This window comes from Lissotriton vulgaris, chromosome 1_2, assembly GCF_964263255.1.
Source record: "Lissotriton vulgaris chromosome 1_2, aLisVul1.2, whole genome shotgun sequence".
Lineage (NCBI taxonomy): Eukaryota > Metazoa > Chordata > Amphibia > Caudata > Salamandridae > Lissotriton > Lissotriton vulgaris.
The window spans coordinates 361,985,276-361,991,337 of record NC_141686.1 but is presented as its reverse complement, the minus strand read 5'-3'; the positions used below and the strand labels follow the sequence as shown (position 1 = coordinate 361,991,337).

Sequence of the window (6,062 nt, the reverse complement as noted above, 5' to 3'; positions counted from 1 at the left end):
TACTGAAGATGTATCCGTTTTTCTGATGTGCATATTATATCTGTGAACTCCTTCCTCTAGGCAAGGTTGGGCTATAAGAACACTGTTTATTTGACAGCTCCAGCAACACAGAAGCACATTACAGATGATTCAGAATGTTACGATCCATCTTATTTGTGGTAGGAGGATGGCCCAACTGCATCACAAAGTTTCACTGCTCACGAGGCAGCACATACTTTTTATGCCCATTCATTTACCTGCAGTTTATAAAACAAGAGTTTCATTTTACTTGTAAAAACAAACCTGAATATCATTTGTATCAAAAATCTGTATCTTTTGTGTTCTTTTACTTCTAAATCCATATTTTTTTCCAGTGAGGTTCAAGAAATGTAAAGCAGGGAATCGATAGTTCTGGACTGTAGGAGCTGGAACTCTTTACTGCTAAAGATTCTTTACTTAACTGTCAGCAACGTATTAAGAACTAAACTTTTCGCCAGCTCTCTCTGCGATCAATACTGTCGCCATCATGCACGGATTCTGTCCTTTCACCAGTTAGGAGTTGGTTGGTTGATTCTCTGTAAATGAGAAAGGTCTAAAATATATTCATATCAAATGAATCTGGCTGTGATTCACTTACAGTCAGTGGTGAGCCAGCAAATTTCCCACGGGTCCAGCTTGAGATTGGACACCTCTGGGGAAGTGCCACTATGGTGAGTGCATTAACAGATGCATGTGATGAGTGAAATGAGCATCATGTCTCCCAAGTCAGTGCTTTGGAGGTAAATGTTGTGGGCTGCAAGCATAAACTCTCAGAGTTACAGGTCACAATGTCCTACTTTGACTTTTTGTGCCTTTGGATGTTGTTCTCTAGCAGCTGTCATTGAACCAGTTATTGCACAAAATGACCAAACACCAAAATCAGCTAGAAATGTTCTCCAGTCTGTACTTGTTAAACTTATTCAAGTGTGTTGTGTTTATAGATTTTACCACTAATCTCTGTAGTTAGCTGAAAATTCTTCCGACAACACTTCCAAATCCACTACAATGGTATGGTTTCTCTCCTGTTTGTGTTTGTGAAAGACTTTTCGTCAGCCATGTTGTTTCAGGCTTGTACTGACTTCTGGTGCGGAAGGCATTGCACTGTCTGATTGGTGGGTTCTCCGTCCTTTCGTGGTGAAGCAGCGGTGACCTCTCTTGACTTCCGGTCGCCATACCACGGAGCACCGGTGCTACCATCATCCCTTCAGAGCTGAAAGATGGCTAGCCGAAGAGCTGCTGTGAAAGCTATTGACTGGTTAGCGTTTGCAGAGAGGGTGACGCCCAGTCAGAAGGCCATGTTTATCGTTCTGAAAACCCGGAATGACAGCCTTGCATCTAGGTTGGCAGTTCTTCCAGAGAAGCTCCAGCAATTGACTGGGCCTATTATCAGGCAGCTGTGGCCCGTGATGGGATGGTTGACGAGTTTGAGAATAAGTTTAGTGCATTGATAATTCCAGAGCCTGTTGATATTCAGACCGCTGAGATAAATGCTCAAGAAGCAGAATCTAACAAGAACGCAACTGAGTATGTGCAAGCTTCTAAAGCCTGTGTTTCTCAATATGAAAAGGAGCTGGAGCAGTTCAAAAACATGATTCCGTTTGACCAGATGACAATTGAGGACCTGAACATAGCCTTCCCAGAGACAAAGCTCGACAAGGAGAAGTATATGCATTTGTACTATAGTAGCCCCACCTAATCCAGCCTGAACTCTCCATTGCAACATGTTCCCTGATGCCTCCATAACTATTTTTAGTGTTTTAATATATACACTGTATTAACTTTTCCTTCATGTAAATATGAATTTTCTCTTTGATGTTCTGAACTTTTAATTGACTGTAAACCTGGTTCCCCGGGGTATCCCTTTGTTTTGGCATATTCTAACGGCCCAGTAATACTGTGTACTTTAATTATCTCTGTTCAGATTTCTAGCACCCGATGTACTAGCACTTGATGTATATATTAATACTTTTAATAAATTGTATTCTTTTATGGTTATTTTAACTGAAACAAAAATTTAATGAATGAATGAGTTTGTGTAGTGCACTTGAATGGCTTTTCCCCTAAGTGGGTTCGCTGGAGATTTCTTAATGTTGAAGGGGCACTAAAACTATTTCCTCATTCAATGCAGCGGTAGGGTTTCACCTGTGTGTGTATGCTGATGGTTCCTTAATGCTGAGTAACTACTAAAACTACTTCCACATTCACTGCAGTGGTAGGGGTATATCACCTGTGTATGTTCGTTGATGTCTTTGTATTTCTGATAATTGACTAAAGCACTTAACACACTCACTGCACTTGAACGTTTTTTCCCCTTGTGTGTTCGCTGATTATTCCTTAATTTTGAGGAACGACTAAAACTATTTTCACATTCATTGCAATCAGATGGTTTTTCCCATGTGTGTGTTTGCTGAGGTCTCTGCAGAATTAATAACAGACTAATCCTCTTCATACATTCACGGCACTGTAATAGCTTTTCCCCTGTCTGTGTTCGCTGATGACTTCTGAGATTTAAGGAATCACTTCCACATTCATTGCAATGGTATGGTTTTCCCCAGTGTGTGTTTGAATATGTTTTTGTAGGTCTAATGACCCACTACAGCTCTTTACACACTGACTGCACTACAATTGCATTTCCCATGTGTGTGTTCATTGATGACTCCTGAGATTTGAGGAATCACTAAAACTACTTCCATAATCATTGCAAAAGTATGTTTTTTCCCCAGTGTGTGTTCGTTTATGTTTTTGTAGGACCAATAACCGACTGAAGCTCTTCACACATTCACTGCAATGCTATGGTTTTTCTCCTGTGTGTGTTCGTTGGTGTCTTCGAAGATTTGATAACACGCTGAATCTCTTCACACATTTATTGCAATGGTACGGTTTTTCCCCAGTGTGTGTTCTTTGATGTATTTGGAGTTGATATAACCGACTGAAGCTCTTCACACATTCACAGCACTGTAATGGCTTTTCCCCTGTGTGTGTTCGCTGATGAATCCTGAGATTTGAGGAATCACTAAAACTACTTCCACATTCACTGCAATGGTATGGTTTTTCCCCAGTGTGTGTTTGCTGATGTCTTTGTAGGTGCGATAACCAATAGAAGCTCTTCACACATTCAGTGCAATGGTATGGTTTTTCCCCAGTGTGTGTTAGCTGATGAACTTGGAGTTGTGATAACCGATTGAAGCTCTTCACACATTCACCGCAATGGTATGGTTTTTCCCCAGTATGTGTTCGCTGATGTCTTTGGAGATTTGATAACAGACTGAAGCTCTTCACACATTCATTGCAATGGTATGGTTTTTCCCCAGTGTGTGTTCGCTGATGAATTTGGAGTCGTGATAAATGACTGAAGCCCTTCACACATTCAGTGCAATGGTACGTTTTTTCCCCAGTATGTGTTCGCTGATGAACTTGGAGTTGTGATGAATGACTGAAGCTCTTCAAACATTCATTGCAATGGTATGGTTTTTCTCCAGTGTGTGTTCTCTGATGAACTTGGAGTTGTGATAACAGACTGAAGCTCTTCACACATTCAGTGCAATGGTACGGTTTTCCCCAGTGTGTGTTCTCTGATGAACTTGGAGTTGTGATAACCGACTGAAGCTCTTCACACATTCAGTGCAATGGTATGGTTATTCCCCCATGTGTGTTCGCTGATGATCTTTTAGGAGTGCTAACTGACTAAAGTTCTTCACACATTCATTGCAATTGCACGTTGCTTCTCCAGTGTGTGTTTGCTGATGGCTCTTTAGTAGCGATGACAAACTAAAGCTCTTGCTGCTTGCGTATGATTTTTCTTTCTTGAGTAGTGACTTCGGGCTTATATTTGTCTGCATCCCATGGCTGCGTTTCCTGAGGAGCTAACATGGTTGATAAAGCACTTGTGTTACTCTCGCATTCCCTGAATGTGTATGGTATTTTGGATGCTTTATTTCAGATTTCACAATGAAATACAAGACTCACCAACTACATATATTATAATTGTGGCAAGTGAAACCTCTTTGTAGGTGGTTATGTTTTTAGATTGCAGAATGTTTTTGCATGTTTACGAGTGAAGATTAGTCTTCCTTCTGGTTGAAGAAAATTAGGACAGTCTGTTGTAGATCCCTTTACCCTTCAGCTGTCTGGCTCTACTCCCTTGTGCTTTTCTCTTGTTCCTGTGGTTTGGCCAGAAAGAGTTTACAATACATCTAGTGTGCTGAATGGTGGTCTGCCATCATTACAGGAAGCAGAGCAATGCTGTATCCACCTCATACCAAACACATGATCAAATATGGTGGAGGCCTGTTTATACAGGAAGTGGGTTGTCAGTGTTGTTGTCTTAATTTTCTAGAGGTCATTTCTTAGTCCTGTGGCGTGGAGGTGCACAGCTCAGACTCTTATATCCACCGAATTGCTCTGGACTGCCTCTTCCAGGATGCATCAGTTTATGTTCAAGTTCCTCAGTCTCTATGCAGATCTTTTCCTATATATTGGACCTCTTTTTTTCCAACCACTTGTTTTCATATTTGCACGATTACTGTCATTATTCACGATCATTTGTGCATTCAAGGCTGGTTTCCTATTGGATGTAAAGAGATTTAAAATCACTAAATGGAAATGTAAGAGAATGTGAATACACAATATTTAACTAGTTGTAAAAGACATCTGGATATTACCATTTATGAAAGTTACTAAGAGATATTTCACCATACACAGATTTTCTGGATATTACCATTTATGAAAGTTACTAAGAGATATTTCACCATACACAGATTTTCAACTAAATGTTTTACTTAATTCAGAAAAGGAGGTGATTTTGCGATGTTCACACAGTCGCTTAGCACAGAAAGAGCACACATGGGGTGCCCACTTGCTAGAGGTACAGCTTTACAAAGACGCACATGGATAAGATTTCATTTAAACAAGAAGGGATTGTGTAAGAAGAGATGGATCAGGATGTGTTGCTGTCACTTCAGTTTCAGGAATCGTATAACAGCAGTAACCCTTTCAAGACTACATGACAAAGAAAACTCTTCATGAAGTATATAATAAAGGTAAAGCTCCAGGAAGTATATAATAAAGCTAACGCTCCAGGAAGTATATAATAAAGGTAACGCTTCAGGAAGTATATAATAAAGGTAACGCTCTAGAAAGTATATAATAAAGGTAACGCTCCAGGAAGTATATAATAAATGCAACGCTCCAGGAAGTAATAAAGGTAACGCTCTAGGAAATATTCAATAAAGGTAACGCTCCAGGAAGTATATAATAATGGTAACGCTCCAGAAAGTATATAATAAAGGTAACGATCCAGGAAGTAATAAAGGTAACGCTCCAGGAAGTATATAATAAAGGTAACTCTCCAGGAAAAATATAATAAATGTAACGCTCCAGGAAGTATATAATAAAGGTAAAGCTCTAGGAAGTATATTATAAAGGTAACGCTTCAGGCAGTATATAACAAATGCAGCTCCATTCATACTCTTCTTTGCAATACTTTCCTGTTCTCACTGGAGCAGCTGAAGTTCCAACTCCCATCTTTACTTTTCTGTTTGTTAAGTTATCTTTGCCACATTCCTAGGGATGGTTCAAGCATTTGTTGGAAGATTGCAGCATTTATTATAGAGATTCCATCACAACCAGTAATATACCTGCGATATCTCTGCTGCCAATACGTGTCTGCTTTTTGTCTTTTTCTACCTTACCATGGTATCAGACTTAATGTCTTCTGCTTGGTGCCAGCATGCTTCCCTGTCGAGGATGGAGCACTGGCAGGGTGGGACAAGATGTCCATTGCTTTCAGGTGAGTGCAGCATTTACACAGTTGGGAATTTCTTAAAATCAGCTTTACCTTACTCCCCGTACATCAACTTCCATACTCCCTTATGGCTGCATACTCGCTCAACAGGGTTCATTGACAGCTAAAGCAGCGGAGTGACTCGATGAACACAGCAGACATCAAGTAATGATCTGATAGACAAACGTTAGATTGATAAAAGCCAGACGACTCTGCCGACAGAGATATAATTAGCTGAGTGTCATCAGCATGCAACACTAGT

The 6,062-nt window shown here is 40.2% G+C and overlaps 1 pseudogene; it reads left to right on the top strand.

Moving 5' to 3' along the window:
* The first annotated feature begins 1,061 nt into the window (after positions 1–1,061).
* LOC147736867 (ATP synthase peripheral stalk subunit d, mitochondrial pseudogene) lies at positions 1,062–1,714 on the top strand (annotated as a pseudogene).
* The last annotated feature ends 4,348 nt before the right edge of the window (positions 1,715–6,062 follow it).